This window comes from Dermacentor variabilis, chromosome 2, assembly GCF_050947875.1.
Source record: "Dermacentor variabilis isolate Ectoservices chromosome 2, ASM5094787v1, whole genome shotgun sequence".
Classification (NCBI taxonomy): domain Eukaryota; kingdom Metazoa; phylum Arthropoda; class Arachnida; order Ixodida; family Ixodidae; genus Dermacentor; species Dermacentor variabilis.
Window position 1 is genome coordinate 8,173,425 of NC_134569.1, and position 20,448 is coordinate 8,193,872.

Sequence of the window (20,448 nt, forward strand, 5' to 3'; positions counted from 1 at the left end):
AAACACTGCAAGACATTCTTCAGTGTCGTGTTTATGCTTGACCAAAAGTGGAAGCCTTGAAAGTGCGTCGGCAACTTCCATGTTTTGGCCGTTTCTGTAGCGCAGTGTGTACTGATAAGCTGCTAAGGTGATAGCCCGACGCTGAATCCTGGCTGCGGTCAAAGAAGGAATTGGTTTATCCGATGCCAATATCCCCAACAGCGGTTGGTGATCGGTATACAGCATGAATTTGCGCCCGTATAAGTATCTATGAAACCTGCTTAGACCAGAAATTAGGGCCAGGGCTTCCTTCTCGCCTTGCACATAGTTGCGCTCCGCTGCACTTAATATTCTGGAGGCAAATGCGATGGGTCTTTCTGAGCCATCGGGCATGACGTGAAAAATTACGGCCCCAAGACCGTAGGCCGACGCGTCGCAGCTTAACCCGATTGGTTTTTTCACGTCGTAAAAAGGCAATACTTGATTGTCGATGAGGCGCTGCTCGGCTTCCGCGAATGATCTTGAGCATGCGTCCGTCGACACCAAAGTCGTGTCCTTTTTGAGCAAGTCATACATTGGGCAGCTACTGTAGCTAAATCTTTGATGAATTTTGCATAAAAATTCAGCAGGCCCAAAAAGGCTCGCAGTTCAGTTACGTTGCTTGGCTGAGGTGCTTCCGTGATTGCCTTTATCTTTGTTGCGGTTGGAAAAATGCCATCTGATGTCACTTTGTGTCCCAGATAAACAACGGATGGTTTGAAAAATTCACACTTCTGTTATTTTAGGGTAATACGGTGCTGTGACAGTTGAAGCACCTTTTCCGCGGTTTCTTGACAGTCGTCTATGTTGTCGCCTACGACGATGACGTCGTCGATATAGCAACCCACTTTTGGAATCCCTTTTAAGACTTCGTCCATTAAAGACTGAAAGATAGCGGGTGCGCTAGAGATACCGAATGGAAGGCGCTGATACTGAAATAAACCGAGTGTTCACCGTTAGCAGCGCTTTGCTTTCCTCAGCAAGCGGCACTTGTTGATAGGCTTGCGATAGATCCAATGGATGGATGGATGCAAAACTTTAATAAGGTCCTGAGGTACGCGACTCAGCGCGCTGCGGGCCGCTCCCACGTTGGGACAGTCAGGCCTTGCCCGACCGCCGCATCGTGGGCCCTCTGGACAGCCCATAGTTGCGCCCCGGCATCGGGGCTCTTGATAGCGGAGAGCCACTTGTCCACATTGATTTGTTCCGTGCCTCGTAACGAGGGGCAACGCCAGAGCATATGGTCTAGGCTAGCGATGTCATTGCAGTGCCTGCGAGAACTAGTGGCATAGGTGTCGGGATAAATTTTGTGGAATAAAGCCGGGTTGGGATATGAACCTGTTTGCAATAATCTGAGGGTCAATGCCTGCGCTCTATGTAACTTCTTGTGGGGAAGGGGAAAGTCTCTCCTGCCGAGATAAAAGTGCTGCGCAATTTCGTTGTATGTGGTCGGTTGATCTCTGTTCTCCACCACTGCGGGCCGGCGTTGGAGTTCTCCATGGTCGCGGAAAGCGAGACCTCGCGCCTTGGAGTGGGCCAGCTCGTTGAGGTTTGTGGGGCCTCCCATGATGGATCCCATGTGAGCGGGGAACCACGTGAGAGTGTGGGTGGCGATGCTTTTGCCTTCGAGGATGCGACAGGCTTCCTTACACACGGCGCCAACGCTGAAGGCGCGGATGGCTGCCCTGGAGTCGCTAAAGATATTGGCATGTCCGTCGTCCAGGAGGGCCAAGGCAATGGCCACTTGCTCGGCCGCATGCGACGACGTGCTTCGTACCGAAGCGGCGTTAACGGTCGAACCTCTGTGGTTGATTGAAACTACCGTGAAATTGTTGCTGTTTGCATACTGGGCCGCGTCAACGAAGCAGCTGCCGCCAGGGAGTTCGGTTGCGCGGCGTAGGAGCGCTACCGCTCTGGCCTTCCTTCTTTCCACGTTGCGCTGGGGATGCATATTGCGCGGGGCGGGCGATATGATGATGTTATCTTTCTGCTCTTTCGGAAGGCCCTGGTAGGCATCTTCGACAGTGGCCGGGGGGACGCCCATCTCAGTTAGGAGTCGTCTGCCCGCCCTGGTGCCCGAGAGCCTAAGAATCTGTGCCCTTTCTTGTGCTTCTGCAATCTCTTCCAGGGTATTATGAATACCCAACTGCAGGAGTCGGTCGGTGCGTGTGTAGTTGGGTAGTCCGAGCGCGCTCTTGATCCCCCTCCTTATCATGGCATTTAGCTTGTCTCGCTCGGCCCTCTTCCAGACGTGCATGGCCGCTACGTACGTAAAATGGCACAACAAGAAAGCGTGGACTAGCCTTAACAGATTCTCTTCGCTCAGGCCTCTCCTTCTGTTAGCTACCCGCCTGATTAGACCGATGACGCTGTCCGTCTTTTTTGCTAGTTTTTGAATGGTGATGTTATTCGAGCCCGCCCCTTCGAGTGTCATTCCCAAGATTCGAATGGACGCGACTTTGCGAATGGGATCTCCGCAATTGGTGTAGAGATTAATGTCAATTTCAGAGGGGGGTTTCCAGTTCTGTGGCTTGCGGCCCTTTCTACTTGGGCTGTAGAGAAGGAGCTCCGATTTCTTCGGGGAGCACCGGAGTCCCGTGTCGGTTAGAAAACGCTCTGTAGTGTCGACAGCTTCTTGGAGAGCGGCTTCGACTTGACCGTCACTGCCACCCGCGCACCAGACAGTGATGTCGTCCGCGTAGATCGTGTGACCGATGCCCTGGACCTTGCCTAGATACCTTGAGAGGTCGACCATTGCGATGTTGAAGAGGAGTGGTGAGATGACTGACCCCTGGGGGGTGCCTCTTCTGCTCAGCTCCATTTTCTCCGATTCCAAATCTCCAGCCTTGAGGATGGCGCATCGTTTGTTCAAGAAAGACCTGACGAAGGCATGGAAGGACGAGCCCAGGTTGAGTTTGGAGATGGCGTCGAGAACGAAGTCGTGACGGATGTTATCAAAGGCCTTCTCCAGGTCCAAACCAAGGATGGCTCTCGTGTCCCGAGTGCAGCGTTCCAAGATTTGGATCTTGATAAGCTTCATGGCGTCCTGGGTGGAGAGGCCTGGCCTGAAACCTATCATGTTGTGAGGGAAAAGGTCGTTGGTCTCGATATACTCGGCAATTCTGTTATGGATTGCGTGCTCGGCCACCTTCCCTACACATGACGTCAGTGAGATTGGCCGGAGGTTGTCCAGGCTCGGCGGTTTACCGGGCTTTCGGATTAGTATGACCTTCGCCAACTTCCAATCTTCCGGTGCAATTCCCTGCTCCCAAATCCGATTTATCTCATCTGTAAGAAACTCGATCGATGCGTCCTCCAGGTTTCTGAGAGCCTTGTTGTTAATGTGATCCGGGCCGGGTGCTGACCTACCGTTGAGGTCGTGTAGGGCGCGGCGGATTTTACTGATTTTGAAAGGTTCGTCCAGCGCGGAGTTCGGCTTCCCTTTGTATACTGGGTATGCCGCCTCATCGGCCACAGTTTTGAGCGGCAGGTACTTCTTAGCCAGCATCTCCAGCATGTCCTTTTCCGAAGACGACTTCTTGGCTTCGTGGAGCGCTTTCGCGAGGACACTTCTCTGGTTTGACTTGGTGCCGGAGTCGTCGAGCAAGTGTTTGAGAAGATTCCACTTCCCTCCCGTGCGCATCTGCCCATCAATTGAATTGCAAATGTCGTCCCATTGCTGCCTAGACAGGGCTTGGCAGTGCTCGTCGATCTGCTTGTTGATCTCGGCTATCTTTTTTCTGAGCTTGCGATTCAAGCGTTGGCTTTTCCACCTCTCGAGAAGTGATTGCTTAGCCTCGAGAAGGTGCGCTAGCCTGCTATCCATTTTGTCTGTCTGTAGATCCGTCTCTATCGTTTTGGTTGTGGAGCAGACATCTTGCACAATTAGTGCGCACCACTGGACGAGACTCTCCGGCTTTTCTCCACGGGCGGCGCGGGCCTTGCGAATCTCACGGAATTTGTCCCAGTCGGGCACCGAGAACGCCTTCTTTCGTTTCTGCTCCACTTGTAAGCTGGTGACCGTGATGTAGTGATCACTACCGAGGTCTATGAGCAGATTCGACCACATGGCTGAGCCAGCGTTTTTAACAAAAGCGAGATCCGGGACAGAGTCCTTGGTCGAGGAGGTGCCCCATCTGGTGGGAAAGGCTGGGTCCGTCAATAGAGAGAGTCCCGCATCTCCCGCCTCCTGCCACAGGCTTCTGCCCTTGACCGTGTCGTGCGTGTAGTTCCACGCGTGAAAGGGGGCGTTGAAATCGCCGGCCACAACCAGAGGAGAGTTTCGGGCGAGTTTCGTCGCCCTAGTGATGATGGTTTTGAAACGTTGTCTGTGATCGCTCGGGCTGCTATATACGTTAAGTATAAAAATGCTAGAGATGTTGGATTGGCTTGGGATGACTTCTACTAGGGAGGTCTCCGTCTTGCTAGGCCGGACCCCTAGATCGTGTGCGACGAAGGTGAACTTGCTGCTGATTAATGTGCAGATTCCTCTGCCGTCCCCACGGAGAGCAAGAGCTTTGTATCCCTGGAGTGAAACCTGATCAGTCATCGTTTCTTGTAATAATATAACATGTGGCTTTTCTGTGTGAGTGCGAACAAACTGCTGCAGGGTGCATCTTTTATGGCTGAGTCCTCTGCAGTTCCACTGCCAAATCCTAAATTGGGTGTGTGGCGCCATCCTTGCTGTATAGAGTGCCTTCCGGCGTTGCTACTAGGGTCTCGAGGGAGATGGTTCTATTAATCGGTCCGGGAATGTGCAGTGGTGGCGGCGTAGGTACCAACGTGGCATCCGTGAAGTAAACGGGACGTACGTGGGTCGACGTCCTGATGTCCATTTCCTGCACCTTGGACTCTATTTCTGGCATTCTGTTTTCTAAGCATTGAATTTTGACATTTTGCGCATCTAACTTCTGATCCACGACCAAGAGTCGCTGATCCACTGCAGATAGTCGTTCGGTGATCTTCTTGATCTCGTAGCAGATTGAATTCAACATTTCTCTGACTTCGGACTTGGCTTTAGCCGGTACATTTTCGGGCATGCTGGGAACGGCCTTTCTTTTGGCAGGGTTGCCCGAGTGGCTCGCATCCACGACCATGGGAACGTCTGCGGTTTCGGGAGAGGGGGTCCCCGAGGGCGATGAACTAGGGACTGGAGCAGCGTGAGGTCGCCGAGGGGGTTGGGGAGAGGGGGTCACCGAAGGGATTCCTGAGGGGGTTGAATTAGGGACTGGAACGTGGTGAGGTTGATTAGCCTTTCTGAGCTCTGCTATTTCGGCTCGCATTAACAAGATTATGCTGCGCATCTCGGCATTTTCTTTCCTAAGCTGGGCTATTTCAGACGAACCATGCTCTGGCGCCGCACCCCCAGTTACCTTTACGGCAGTTCTCCCTCCACTCCGCACCCTGTCTGCCCAAGTGGCGCCTTGTTTCCCAGCACAGGCTGGCTCCTCGAACCGGACCCTGTTCTGTGGGCCCCGGCAGTGGCTTCCCGATCTTGAGCGGCCCCGGGACCTGGACCTGGAACGGCTCCTGGACCTGGACCGGGAACAGCTCCTGGACCTCGAGCGGCTTCTCGAGCGGGAGCGCCTGCTGGAAGGTTTAGCCGGTTCGCTGTCGGCGTTTGTCTGTGCTGGTGACGGGTCTCGATTCCTGGATTCCGGATTTCCTTCCCTTCTCCTCCGCCGAACGATGTACGGGAGTTGGAATCTTTGCTTGCAAATCTTGTCCGCTGTGGCGTGCGGGCCCCCGCAGAGCCTGCAAGTAGGCGAGCAGGTGTGGTTGTCGTCGGGGTTGTTGGCCCCACACTGCCTGCATAGCTTGTCCTCCGGCGATGGGCAGACGTCGGCTCTGTGGCCTAGTCTACCGCAGGCATAGCAGCAGTCGTGCTGCCTGAGGTACAAGGAGCACTTGACTAGCGCCGAGCCGTAGAACACGAAGTTGGGGACCTTGTAGCCGTCGAAAACGATTACTACAGTTTCGCTATTCTTGATTCGCTTGGCTCCCAGGGCTAACGGATTTCTCTCGTTGAGAATGCTTCTGTCCAGGTCGGCCTGGCTCTCCGACACATCAATTTGACGTATGACACCCTTACACGTGGCGTGCGGCGCGGCTTCGTAAGTGCTGAGTTCGTACTGTTTCATTCCCAGGGTGATGCAATTCATTTTTAGATAAGCATCTGCGTTATCGCGAGACGCGGTGCTGAGGACGATAATATTTTGTGTTGCGTTGGGGCAGACGATGTCATGGCTAGCTTGCTCGGACGTGAGTCCTGCCGCGGCGGCAACGGCCCGACCAAGCCGAGCGGAGCCCGTTTTCTGAACATCCAGACCACCCCTGGGGCGGGCGATAATTTTCCAGTGTTCCTTCGGGAGCTGAGGCATTCGCGACGACTTGATGATCTTGTGCTTTAGGCTAGTGGGCTTCCTGCTGCCATTGAGACGCGCGCGGTGCCCCTCGCTGCTTGCCGCTTCACGGGTGCTGTCGCGACGAGAGACGCGCAGGGCGTTTTTCTTGACAGCGGCGGAGCGCCAGCCGTGCTCCGCACCAAATTCTTCCGGCGGAAGATCGTCTCCATCCATTACAACAACCATTCCCTCTGCCATGACGAGGCGGGACTAACCCTGCCCGGCGAGCGCTGGTTAGGCCTTGCCGTCAGACTGAGGGGAGCGCGGCGTCACGGAAGAGAAGCAGCTCGAAAAACCAAGGAAAAGGCCACCCACCGTAGAAAATTTGGTATCCGTGGGTTCCTCTTTTCCTTATGCATCCGGTGGTGCAGAAAGCATAGAGATTGAGATGAATTTTCAACGAAAATATCGAAGAAAGCAGGAGCCGGTGTGGGCACGACCGTACTACTCGGCGTCTTCTTCTTCCTCCGATAGATCCAAGACGCAAAAGATTTTGCCTCCCGCGAGCATGGAGTACAAGTCTTCCGGCAATGGCAATGGGTAATGGTCTGTTTTTAGAACAGGATTAACCGTGACATTGTAGTCGCCGCATAACCTTAATCCTGCACCGTCTTTCTTCGCGACCACCACTAGAGGCGTTGCCCAGTCACTTTTCGCGACCCTCTTTAGTATTCCGGCTTGCTCGAGCTTTTCCAACTCCTTTGCTACTTCGTCTTTGATAGCAAACGGTATTGGCCGTGCTTTTGAGAATACTGGTTGAGCCCCTTCCTTAACAAAGATGCGAGCTTCGAAGTTTTTGACGACACTCGGGGGGCTCTTGAAAACCTCGGGGTACTTTTTTCGTAAAGCTTCTACCCTCTGCTCCGGTGGCCTAGCCGTGGACAGACTGTATACTGCTTTCCAGTTTATCTGCAGTGTTTCCAGCCAGTCTCTTCCCATGAGAGCGGGCATCGGCGTTCCGTTTCCCTGCACTACCACTATGGGCAAAGAGATCTCGCTTCCTTCCAGTTTGATTAATACGTTTGCTGTTCCAAGTACCTTTAGCTTTTCTCCTGTGTAGGTGCGCAACGACACCTTTGATTCCACACATCTGACATGCGGGAAATACTGCTTATACAACTGCTCTGGTACGATCGTGACCACTGCACCGGTGTCAATTATCAGCGAAACAGTCTTCCCTTCAATGTTTAGGTCGACGCTGTAGCCCCTTGAACGTTTGCCCGAGTAGAACACAGTTTGACAATTAAAGTCTTCAGATTCGTCGTCCGTGGTGTCAACATATCTGACAGCTTTTGCTCTTCTTTTGCAAACGGCTTGCAAATGCCCTTTTTTCTTACAATTTCTGCAGGTGGTGGTTCCGATATCAACATTTTTCTCCCGCATGACGCTTTCCACAATGCCTGCACGCACTTCGTTGCTCTCCCTCTCGCTTATCTTTCGACCATGCAACCGTCGTCGATTTCTTTTGCTTATAACGGTGACGTTCGCCCTGAATGACGCTGACGCTGCACGGTTTTGTGTCAAACTCATGCATTTGCTTCGCCTGTTGCGCAGCTAGCTCTTTTTCTATCGCTATTTTGCACGCCAGTTCGAACGTCAAGTCAGCCTGTGCAAAAAGAGCCCGTTGCGCTTCCTCGTCACGCAAACCAGCCACTAGTCTGTCCCTTAAGGCATCATTTAAGAACGTGCCGTATTTGCAATCTCTCGCGAGATGCTTAAGTTCAGTGATGAAATCCTTGACACTTTCATTTTCTTGCTGCATTCGGCGATTAAATTTACAGCGCTCTGCGATAATTGAGTGAGCTGGGCTGAAATGAGCTTCCAGAAGCTGTTTAATTTCCTCGAAAGTCTTCTGAGAAGGCAAATGAGGAACAGTTACCTTCTTTAGCTCTTCATACGCTTGCGCGCCGAGTACGTTCAGAAACAACTTGAGCAGGGACATCATTTATGTCTACGTAGTTCTCGAAGCGTTCAAAATACGAGCGTATGTTTTCGACTTTTTGGTCATATTCTGTCATTCTGCCGAGCTTCGGACCACGTTCAGGTTCTGCCATAATGAGCAAATTTCACTTATCTGCCCAGCCGTTTTCCTTGATGTGCCTTGTCGGTAGTGTCGGTTCTTGTTCGCTTGCTCCAGCCAGCCGCTGAAGTCCATGCAAGGGCTCCGTGACGCCTTGCTTCTTGACGTTCTTGTGCTGCTCCAGTCGATGAAGTCGTGGCTGCAAGGGCTCCGTGTCGCCTTGCACCGTAGGCGGTCCAGCCTCGTGGCTGCTGCTGGCCGGCGGTGGTTAATGCTGCGCGCCGTATCCCATCTTCGTCGCCAGATGTTCTATTCTAAGCAGCAGACAGACGCTTCAGTGGCACCAACGCAAAAAGCCCTTTATTCAAGGCAGCAGCGTACTTCTATACATAACGCTGCATGCCGGTCAGGCACACGGCATTCACGGTACACTCTTATCAGACCGCCTGGTCGATACAGAACACCCTTGTATATAGATTGCAAATACAGTCTTATACTCCCAACCTCCCCGTAACATATTGGTGGGAGGTGCGGGGTACCACGGCTAGAAACGGAGATCCGCAGTGCACGTCGCATCGCCGTGCCCACCATGAACGACGGCGAGCACTCATGATCAGCATCGTTGCCGCCTCCAACGTCACCATCGCACGCTACGTCGCTGTCCCCTTCGGTTGTGGTTGTGCAACCCAAGGATTCCGAAACTTTCTGCGGGACTGATGACGCCGATGTTGAAGAGTGGGTGGCTATGTACGAACGTGTGAGTCGAATCAACAGATGAGACCCAACGCTAATGCTAGCTAACTTGTAGTTCTACCTAAGAGGCACGGCAAAGGTGTGGTTCGAAAACCATGAAGAGGAGCTGATCAGCTGGGACCAATGCAAAGAGAAGTTAACAGAGTTGTTTTTCAAACCAGCCGGCCGTAAACTTGGCGCAATACAGGAACTGGCCCCTCGTGCCCAATTCCCCACAGAGTCCTATGTTTCGTATATCCAGGACGTGCTCGCGCTTTGTCGTAAAGCCGATCACGACATGACAGAACCTGAAAACGTAGAACACGTGCTTAAGGGAATTGCTGACGACGCCTTTAATCTGCTCATGTGGAAAAGCTGCTCTACAGTTGATGTTATTATCAAAGAGTGCCGACAATTCGAGCAGGCCAAAAGCCGACGCATCCCGCAGCCATTAACGAGAGTTCTCAATACTGTCGCAACGTCGACGTGTGAAGATCAGCCCACACAGCAGCATGCGTCGCCATCAGGGGACGCGGTGCCAATCGTTCGACGTGAACTGGACGGGATGGCGGGATGGCGCCCGCATCTGTCTGTTCGCGTAGCCCTGATGCTACCCCTTTTGAGTACCGCTCGTGCAAGCCATCGTTCGACAGGCACTTGAAAACATTGGCCTACATTCTGTCTGTGCTGTCACCAACCCCAGAGCCAACGAATGCCCTCCTACTATTTTGGCTCCACCCCGACGCTTCGCTCCGCATTATCGCAACCCGAATGTGTGGAAACGGCGGACGACCAGCCGATATGTTTCACCTGTCGCCGCATTGGTCATGTCGCCAGATACTGTCGCAACTCGTGGCCCTCAACACCTCGCACGCCGACCAACCTGAGCCGTTTTAATGGCTCAGGTTGGCCTGAGCCGTCTCATCTCGGCACTGGACTCGAAGCCTATCGATGTACTGAGTGGGCGTTGTGCCCCGCGGAAGGTGAGCGAGTTAACCTACGCGGAAGCGGTTACCATTCTCGAAGAATTTTACGCACCTCCGCCAAATTAGGTAGCCGCCAGCTTCAAGTTCTTTACCCGCACTCAAAGGGAACAGGAATCAGCTCAACAGTTTATCGTGGAGCTTCGACACCTGGCTGATAAATGCAGCTTAGGGACCATGTTGAACCGCCTGCTGCGAGACAGGATCTTGTGCGGAACTCGTAGCAGTGACGTGCAGAAGGCACTGCTTTCTCACCCGTAACTGACATTGCAGGAGGCAGAAAACATCGTGCTTGCAGCGGAGGCTGCACGACAGGGTGTTCAGCTGATGAAGCAGACGGAACCAAAAGAAGAGCCCGAGCTTCACAGACTAGCGGGCGATCGATGGCAGCGACAGGCTGGAAAAACCGGAAGTCAGGCGAGTAGATCGTCTAAAGGTTGTCATCGGTGTGGAAGCCGCGAGCACGGTGAGGCTACTTGTACCTTTAAGCACGCCAAATGTTTCAACTGTAGGAAAAAGGGCACCTAGCTGCTGTGTGTCGATCTAAGGAAAAGCGAATGCACCAGAGCTTGGCGCTGAGCAGCGGCTCAATGGAAAATGCCGAAGCTGAGCTCTCCGCACAGCTGTATACACTAAAGCCGCAACCAACCGCAGACAACGGAATCGTCCGCCCGGTATGACGCAATTTTTGCTGGGGCGGAGCCGACATAGTGATGGGAATCGACACCGACTCACCCGTGTGCGTGGTGTCCTGGGACGTCTACTGCCAACATCGCACAACCTGGCCCTGCCTTGAAAAATCCTCTCGAAGTTGTCATGCTACTTGGGTCCGTTGCCTATAGCCGGCAAGCTAACGCTCCCAGTTTCATACTGCGGCACGACTGTTACGGTGTCACTGACCGTTGTACGCGTCTCCAGACTGAGCCTGTGTGGCCGCGATCTCATCCCGGTGCTGAACAACGAATAGACTGCGGTTTTGAGCGTGTCCAGCATTAAGGAACAAGGGCTAAACTTGCAAGCGATCCTGTGTGAGTACGAGGACATGTTTGCACCTGGGGCCCTATAACGTAAAACAATTCCAATATGTTTCTATTCCAATCTCCTGACGTCAAATTTGCGTAACCACCAACGCATGCAACGGGCGGTCACCCGCAGGGTTCTCTGAACAGACCAATCAAGCGCTCTCCTCGTTCATAGGAGGTCACTTTTGTTTGCTTGAAAAACGAATAACATTGCCTACACTGAGCGGCTTGTCGTATCTAATTGGGTGACAAGAGGCGAGGAGAACGCTCAAGTGGAGAGGGATTCGATTGGGCCGAGCCACTGCACTGAAAGTCGATAACCGGATGAAGAGGGTGGGGCCAGGGTCTGCGATTGGTCGGCTTTCCCTTACTTGGCTTGCGGTGGCTGGTCGAAAATCGCGACGGCATGCAACGGAAGCTCAAGAATGCCGCTAAAACGGACCCTCAGCAAAGAGGAGTTGGCAGAATGAGGGAGTAAACGTACCGAAAATGCTCGAAAACGTTATACGGCCACGCAAGAAGCTTTATTATACGCAAATACGCCTATGCTCTCCGGCAGGTGCGAATAGCCCGCGTCTGAGTGATCGCCGGCACCCATCTTCTGTTCCTTTCGGAATGGGGCAGCCTGCGGCTATTCCGAAGAAAATTCAGTTTTGTTCGGCATATTAATGCATCTTTATCGCGTACACGTCACTTTGACGCTGTGAGTTCTTGAGGTTTTGTGACGTCGCGTGACAGGCAGGTGAAGTGGGTTCAGCCCGAAAGCTTTTTACCAATAGCTGAGGGCTAATGGCGAAAAGGGGTCGAATCAGAAATAACTGTTTTTCTTTTTTCTGTCAAATGATGCATAATCAGTGTGTACACATCATATCAGATGGGGAGGTATCGCGGTTTTCGTGACGTCGCGTGACAGACAGGTGAAGTGGGGATGGTCGAAAAAAGTTTTTGACCAATCGTGGAGGTCTGATAGCAGAATTGGAATAGAAAAGTTTGGAATAGTTTTACGTTATAGCGCCCCTGAACTGGGTCTGTTCAAGCTTCCCCCGCTCATCTATACATGAAGGAGAATGCGGTTCCAAAGTTCTTCAAAGCCAGGCCACTTCCACATGCGATGCGAGAAAAGGTTTCTAACTAGCTGGACAGGCTTGTTAAATCCGGAGTTCTGTCCCCGGTGGCTCACTCGGAGTGGGCGACGCCGATAGTTCCGGTAATGAAGAAAGACGGAACAGTTCGATTGTGTGGCGATTGCAAGCTAACGGTAAAAGCCAGCTGTGTGACGGAGCAGTACCCACTCCCGGTAATCAATGACATTTTTGCTGCACTGCACGAGGGTGACGTTTACAGCACATTGGACCTTCGAGACGCTTACAACCAGGTTTCCCTGGATGAGCAGTCAAAGAAGCTGATGGTCATTAACACACAACGGGGATTATTCTGCTTTAATCGCCTGCCATTTGGTGTGTCTTCTGCCCCAGCTATCTTTCAGCGAATAATGGACAGCGTCCTGAACGGTTTGCCGGTAGTCCAGGCGTACTTGGACGACGTTCTGGTTGCCGAGAAGGGGAATGACGGCGGAAAGAACCTCAAGGCAGTTCTCCAGCGCTTTCGAGAGTGCGGCGTCAAGCTAAGGAAGGACAAGTGCGCCTTTAGGATGCCTGAGGTTTCGTATCTTGGCCACAACATCAGTACTGGAGGGCTGCAACCTCTGGAGAAGAACATGGATGCTATCATGAAGGCACCAACATCCAACTGCGTTCCTACTTGGGTCTTCTCACGTATTACAGCAAGTTCCTTCCCAATATGGCCAGTCTGCTATCGCCGCTCTACGATTTGCTAACCAAAGAACGTCGCTGGAATTGGGACTGTCAACAACGGGAAGCGTTTCAGAAGTAAAAAAACGCTTTATGCAATGCCAAAATGCTCACTCACTTCGATCCCTCACTGCCGCTGCGCTTGGAGTGCAATGCGTCACCCAACGGAATCGTAGCAGTACTGTCCCATCGCATTGGCAACGTTGGCAAGCCTATATGTTTTCGTTCTCGAAGACTTACCAATGCGGAAAGGAATTATTCGCAACTGGAGCGTGAAGCGTTGGCCCTAGTGTTCGGGGTATCAAAGTTTCGGGACTGCCTACTGGGAAGAACATTCACCTTGATCACAGATCACAAGACGCTGGTGGGTAGATTTCGCGAAGATCGTCCCACGCCCATCATGGCTGCCACAAGAATTCAGCGTTGGTCCTTGCTGCTGGGAGCATACCAGTGCAAGATAGAGTACAAACCTGGCTCGGACAACCTGAACGCAGACGCACTCAGTCGGCTTCCTCTAGAAACCACCGAGGACAGAGAAATGACACACGTAATGAGTACACGAGTACATGCACTCGCTGCAGCAGCTGGATGACACAACCCTTTCGTCGCAAGCAATGAGACAGTTCACCGCGAAAGATCAAGTACTTGGAATTGTCAAGTCCTACGTGCTTCGTGCTTGGCCAAAGGAGCGCAAAGCACCCGATCCGCGGTTGGACCCATACTTCGCACGAATAAGTGAGCTAACCGTTTACAATGGTCTCATTTAATGGGGTCACAGAATCGTGATTCCCGAGGCTGCTCGTGGTGACATGCTGCAATTCCTGCGCGAGACGGACCATGGAATGTCTGCAATGAAGGCATTGGCCCGGCATCGACGGAGCTATCGAACAAATCAGTAGGAATTGTACTACAAGCATAAAAGCAAGCGCAATGCCACCGGCGAAAATGCCAGTAAGCTGGCCACTAACGCACGAGAATTCGTCACGTGTACATTTGAATTATGCTGGTCCAGTGAATAACACCATGATCCTAGTCGCCATAGATTCACATTCAAAATGGATCGAAGCAATTCCAATGCGTCATGCCACAGCACAAAAGACAGTTACATCGTTGCGTGAAATCTTCAGCAGGCTGGGCATACCAAAAGCCATTGGGACAGACAACGGAACTCAGTTCACGTCAGAGACTTTCACGAAGTTTCTGACAGGAAAAAACATAAAGCACTTTCGTAGGGCACCATATCACCCCCAATCGAACGGGCTTGCTGAAGGTGCTGTGCGGACGCTGAAAGATGGCCTCAAGAAGGATAGCTGAGGTGCCTTGTCTGACCAATTGGGTAAACGGCTCTTTAGCTACCGTAGAACGCCCCTGGATGATGGACGATCACCGTCTCAACGGCTTTTGGGATACCAGATCCGTTCTCGGTTGGACACATGCCTCCACCACCCGTAACCTTTCCTATCTGTCCATAGGCAGATCAAGAAAACAACCTGAGCCCGGGAACTCCTGTTTCGGCTCGCAACTTCGGAGGGGGAGAAAGTTGGCTGCCAGCCACAGTGAAACAAACAAGAGGATCCCGAATGATCACCCTTGAAACGGCAGAAGGTGAGCTTCAGCGTCACATGGACCAAGTATGTCCTCGATACAGTCCTGTGCCGGCACAACCTTCGCAAGATCCACCAGCTGGTGTACCGACGCTACCAGAAGAGGCTCAACCAGCTGTGCTTCGTAGATCGACCTGTATACGAAAATCCGTACAACAGTACTCACCTTAAGGAGGGAAGAGTGCTGCAAAGTGAAAACGACAACGAAGACAGAGAAAACCACGTTCGCCATGGCGCGAGACCGACGTCATCGCACGTGCCGGAGCGGCTTGAGAACGTCTGAACAAAGGGCTGTCACTGAAAAAACGGGCGCAGTGTTCCCGTTCTTGTGTGGGCGTTATTATGCTGCTGGTCGTCCGGCCGGATGCCGTTCTCTCCCGGTAGCAGTCATAATAGTTGAGCTATAACAGTACCTGGTGGTTATGCGTCGATTATCACCATTTAAACAATATCACCCGAAAAGGCGTCTGCCTACCACCACGCATCGATGACGCCTTGGACTGCTTCTTGCTCATCATCATCATCAGCCTGGTTACGCCCACTGCAGGACAAAGGCTTCTCCCATACTTCTCCAACTACCCCGATCATGTACCAATTGTGGCCATGTTGTCCCTGCAAACTTCTTAATCTCATCCGCCCACCTAACTTTCTGCCGCCCCCTGCTAGGCTTCGCTTCCCTTGGAATCCAGTCAGTAACTTTTAATAACCATCGGTTATCTTCCCTCCTCATTACATGTCCTGCCCATGGCCATTTCTTTTTCGTGTTTCAATTAAGATGTCAGTAACTCGCGTTTGCTCCCTCACGCAATATGCTCTTTTCTTATTCCTTAACGTTGCACCTATCAGTCTTTTTCCATATCTCGTTGCGTCGTCCTCAATTTAAGTAGAACTCTTTTCGTAAGCCTCCAGGTTACTGCCTCGTACGTGAGTACTGGTAAGACAGAGCTGGTTATACACCTTTCTCTTGAGGGATAATGGCAACCTGCTGTTCATGATCTGAGAATGCCAGCCAAACGCACTGCAGCCCATTTTTATTCTTCTGATTACTTCAGTCTCATGATCCGGATGCGCGGTCACTACCTGCTCTAAGTAGATGTGTTCCCTTACCACTTTCAGTGTCTCACTACCTATCGTAAACTGCTGTTCTCTTCCGAGACTGTTAAACATTACTTTAGTTTTCTGCAGATTAATTTTTAGACCCACCCTTCTGCTTTGCCTCCCCAGGTCAGTGAGCATGCATTGCAGTTGGTCCCCTGACTTACTAAGCAAGGCAATATCATCAGCGAATCGCAACTTACTAAGGTTTTCTCCATTAACTCTTATCCCCAATTCTTCTCTTCTCAATCCAGGTCTCTGATTACCTCCTGTAAACACGCTGTGAATAGCATTGGAGAGATCGTATCTGCGTGCCTGACGCCTATCTTTACTGGGATTTTGTTGCTTTCTTTATGGAGGACTGCGGTGGCTGTGGAGCCGCTATATATATCTTTCAGTATTTTTATATACGATTCGCCTACACCCTGATTCCGTAATGCATCCACGACTGATGAGGTTTCGTCTGAATCAAATGCTTTCTCGTAATCAATGAAAGCTATATATAAGGGTTGGTTATATTCCGCACATTTCTCTATCACCTGATTGATGGTGTGAATATGGTCTGTTGTTGATTAGCCTTTACGGAATCCTGCCTGGTCCTTTGGTTGACGGAAGCATCAGGTGTTCCTGATTCAATTTGCAATTACCTTAGTAAATAGCTTGTAGGCAATGGACAGTAAGCTGATCGGTCTATAATTTTTCAAGTCATTGGAGTCCCCTTTGTTAAGGATTAGGATTATGTTAGCGTTCTTCCAAGATTCCGGTACGCTCGAAGTCATGAGGCATTGCGTATACAGGGTGGCAAGTTTTTCTAGAACACTTTGGACTGCTTGCACAGAGCTAAATACTTCTCGTCCATCGATCTTCGATCCGGCTACAGGCAGATTTCAGTTGATAAAATGGACCGCGAGAAGACGGCCTTCATGGCGCCGGATGGCTTATATCAGTTCAAAGTCATGCCCTTTGGCCTATGCAGTGCTCCTGGGACATTTGAACCCATGATGGACTCTTTCCTGCGTCGCTACAATGTACCACCTGTCTCTGTTACCTCGACGACGTTATTGTTTTTTCTCCCACGTTCGCCAGCCACCTTACCCAACTCGCTCCCATTCTTGCGGTCTTCGGAAAAGCCGGCCTCCAACTGAACTCCACGAAGTGTCAATTCGCGCGCCGTCAGATTACCATGTTGGGACACCTCGTAGACACATCCGGTTTCCAACCAGATACGGAAAAGATTCCCGCCGCACGCAGCTTCCTTGTGCCACGTTCTGCTTCTGATGTGCACTGGTTAGTCAGCCTGTGTTCTTGCTTTCGCCGTTTCGTCAAAAACTTCGCCAACGTTGCTCGGCCTTTGACAGATCTTCTAAAGAAGAACACGCCGTTCTCATGGGGCCCTGAGCAAGCTCACGCATTCGCCGCTCTCATGGGGTTTCTCACTACCCCTCCCATACTTGCCCACTTTGATCCATCTGCACCGACCGAAGTCCATACTGACGCAAGAGGCCACTGCATCGGCGCTGTTCTCGCCAAACAGCAGAACGGTACCGAGTGCGTGATAGCTTACGCCAGCCGCCAGCTGTCACCTGCTGAACGAAATTACTCCATCACCAAGCGGGAGTAATTGGCTTTAGTTTGGCTGTCGCCAAGTTCCGGCCATATTTGTATGGCCGCACGTTTTCGGTCGTTACAGACCACCACACCGTCTGCTATAGCTGTCTTCCCTCCGCGACACCACAGGACGGCTTGGTCGCTGGGCTTTGCGGCGCCAGGAATTTTCATTTGTTGTCGACTATAAGTGTGGACGCCTGAAAAGGACGCTTACTGCCTCTCGCGTCACACCGTGGATCCTCCCCATCCTATTGGGCTTGATCCGGTGATCTGCGTGATGACTTTCACTGACATGACCGACATGCGCGCTGAACAACAACGCGACGCATTCTTACAGCCCATCATCACCGGAATGCAATCTGGCAGCACCGACGGCAGGTGCCGCATGTTTGTGCTGCATGATGGCATCCTCCACGGCCACAATATCAACCCTGACGCCCCTGAGTTGCTCCTTGTCCTTCCTCGTCATCTGCAATCCGCCGTTCTCGAGCAACTTCACGATGCACCGACGGCGGGAAACCTTGGAGTTTTGCGTACATACGACCGCTGGTTCTTCTGGCCGGGCCTCTGCCACTCTGTGCGTGGTTTTGTCGCAACTTGCCAATTATGTCAGCGCCGGAAAAAACCTGCCCTTCCCCGTGTCTGCCGAATCCATCCAATTGAAATTTTTTCTGAACCATTCTTTCACGTAGGCCTTGACCTGCTAGGCCCTTTTCCGACGACGACTAGAGGGAATAAGGGGGTTGCTGTCGCTACTGATTACGCGACATGCTACCCGATAACAAAGGTGTTGCCGCCTAGTTGCGCAACTGACGTCGCCGATTTTCTCCTTCACGACGTCACTCTCCAGCACGTGCACCTCCATAGTTACTTACATACCGGCCGCTCGTTCCTGTCTCGAGTTGTGGACGACCTCCTCCGCTCTTGTGCCACTGAGCACAAGCTGTCCACCGCTTCCACCCACAGTCTTACGTAACGTCTGAACTGAACACTCATAGAGATGATGTCGATGTACGTTTCCAACGATCACCGCGACTGGGACGCCACGCTGGCCTACGTGACATTCGCGTATAACTCGTCCCGACATGACACCGCAGGATATTCACCCTTTTTTTTTGTATGGTGGCGACCCCACTTTGCCCTTTGACGCCATCCTAGACACCATTGGCACTGAGTACGCTCGTGAAGTCATCGATCGCGTTCAGATGGGGCGTCAAGTCGCCCGATCTCGCTTATTAGCCTCGCAGCATCAGCAAAAAGAGCCTTACAACTGGTGCTGTCGCGATTTTCATTTCGCCCCAGGTGCTTGGGTGCTGCTTTGGCCACCATGTCGTCGGGTCGGCCTCTCCCAGAAGCGTCTCTCTCGCTACACAGGGCCTTATAAAGTTCTACCTCAAGTTAACGACGTCAATTAAGAGATCGCGCCGTTAGAGTTTCATCCATCCTCAAGTCCGCCGCCTGTTGACGTCGTGCACGTGTCGCGACTGAAGCCATACTTCGGTCGCAGTTCTTCGCCTACCATGCAACGAGACGGCGCTTCACCACCCGGGCGTCCTATTATGGAAGGGTTAAAAGAGAGAGAGAGGAAGAAGAAGATCGTAAGACGCTGGTATCTGCTTGTTGTTACTAGTCAGCCATTTTAACCCAATTGACTCCCCTTGTAAATACTGTCTTTCTTATACTTCCAGCATCTCCGTAACAATATAAATAAATAAATAAATATATATATATATATATATATATATATATATATATATATATATATATATATATATCACGTACCAGAAAGATCACGTACTCGTGACGCCTGCGACAGAAAGGATGTTCCACATGCTCCGCCGAGGTTTGTTAGTGGTGGTTCTGGCTAACACTTCCAAAGTTAGTTTTAGTAGTAAAACATAAATGCCCAAGAAAGCGGATGGGAAAACACTGCCACAGTAGCTCAATTGGTAGAGCATCGCACGCGTAATGTGAAGACGTGGTAGCGTTCCCCGCTTGCGGCAAGTTGTTTTTCCATCCACTTTCATTTCCCTAAATTTATCACATATTTAATTCATTTAGTAAGTACAACCAATTTCCCTTGTGCTCCCTTTGGTCTCAATGTTTGTTGCCTTCTTATGCTATGCTTGATAAAAATAGGGCCCCTCGTTTAACCCCTTTCTTCTTGTTTATATATATATATATATCATCAGCCTATTTTATGTTCACTGCAGGACGAAGGCGTCTACCTGCGAACTCCAATTACCACTATCCTGCGCCACCCGATTCCAGCTAGCGCTCGCGAATTTCCTCATTTCATCGCTTCATCTTGTCTTCTGACGTAGTCAACTGCGTTTTCCTTCTATCGGTACCTATTCTGGAACCCTAATGGTCCGGCGGTTATCTAACCGGTGCATTACATGACATGCCCAACTCCATTTTTTTTTCTGTTCATGTCAAATAAAATATCGGCTATACCCGTTAGCTCTCTGATCTAAAGCGCTATCTTTCTGTCTGTTAACGTTATGCCTAGCAATCTTTGTTCCATCGCTCTTTGCCCATTCCTTAACTTGTTCTCAAACTTCTTTGTCAGTCTCCAAGTCTTTGCCCCATATGTCAGCAGTGGTAAAATGCACTGATTGTACACTTCCTTTTTCAATGATAATGGTAAGCTTCGAGTCAGAAGCTGACAATATCTACCGTATGCGATCCAGCCCATTTTTATTCTTCTATGAATTTCCTTCTCATGATCAGTGTTCCCTGTGATTAATTGATCTAGGTAAGCGTACTCCTTCACAGACTCTAGTGGCTAACTGGCGATCTTGAACTCTTGTTCCCTTTCCCAGCTATTCATCATTATCTTTGTCTTCTCTATATTAGTCTTCAACCCCAGTCTCACACTTTCACTGTTAAGGTCTGCAATCGTTTGTTATAATTCGTCTGCATTGTTGCTCAATAAAACAATGTCATCGGCAAACCCAAGGTTGCTGAGATATTCGCCGTCGATCATTACTGCTAAGCCTTCCCAGTGTAATAGCTTGAATATATATATATATATATATATATATATATATATGTATATATACTTTTTTTTGATTTGTGTATCATGCGGCCTTTCATTCTGTATTATGATTTCTTTTCTTTTCCTTTTTTTACAGCAGTAAGATTAGCT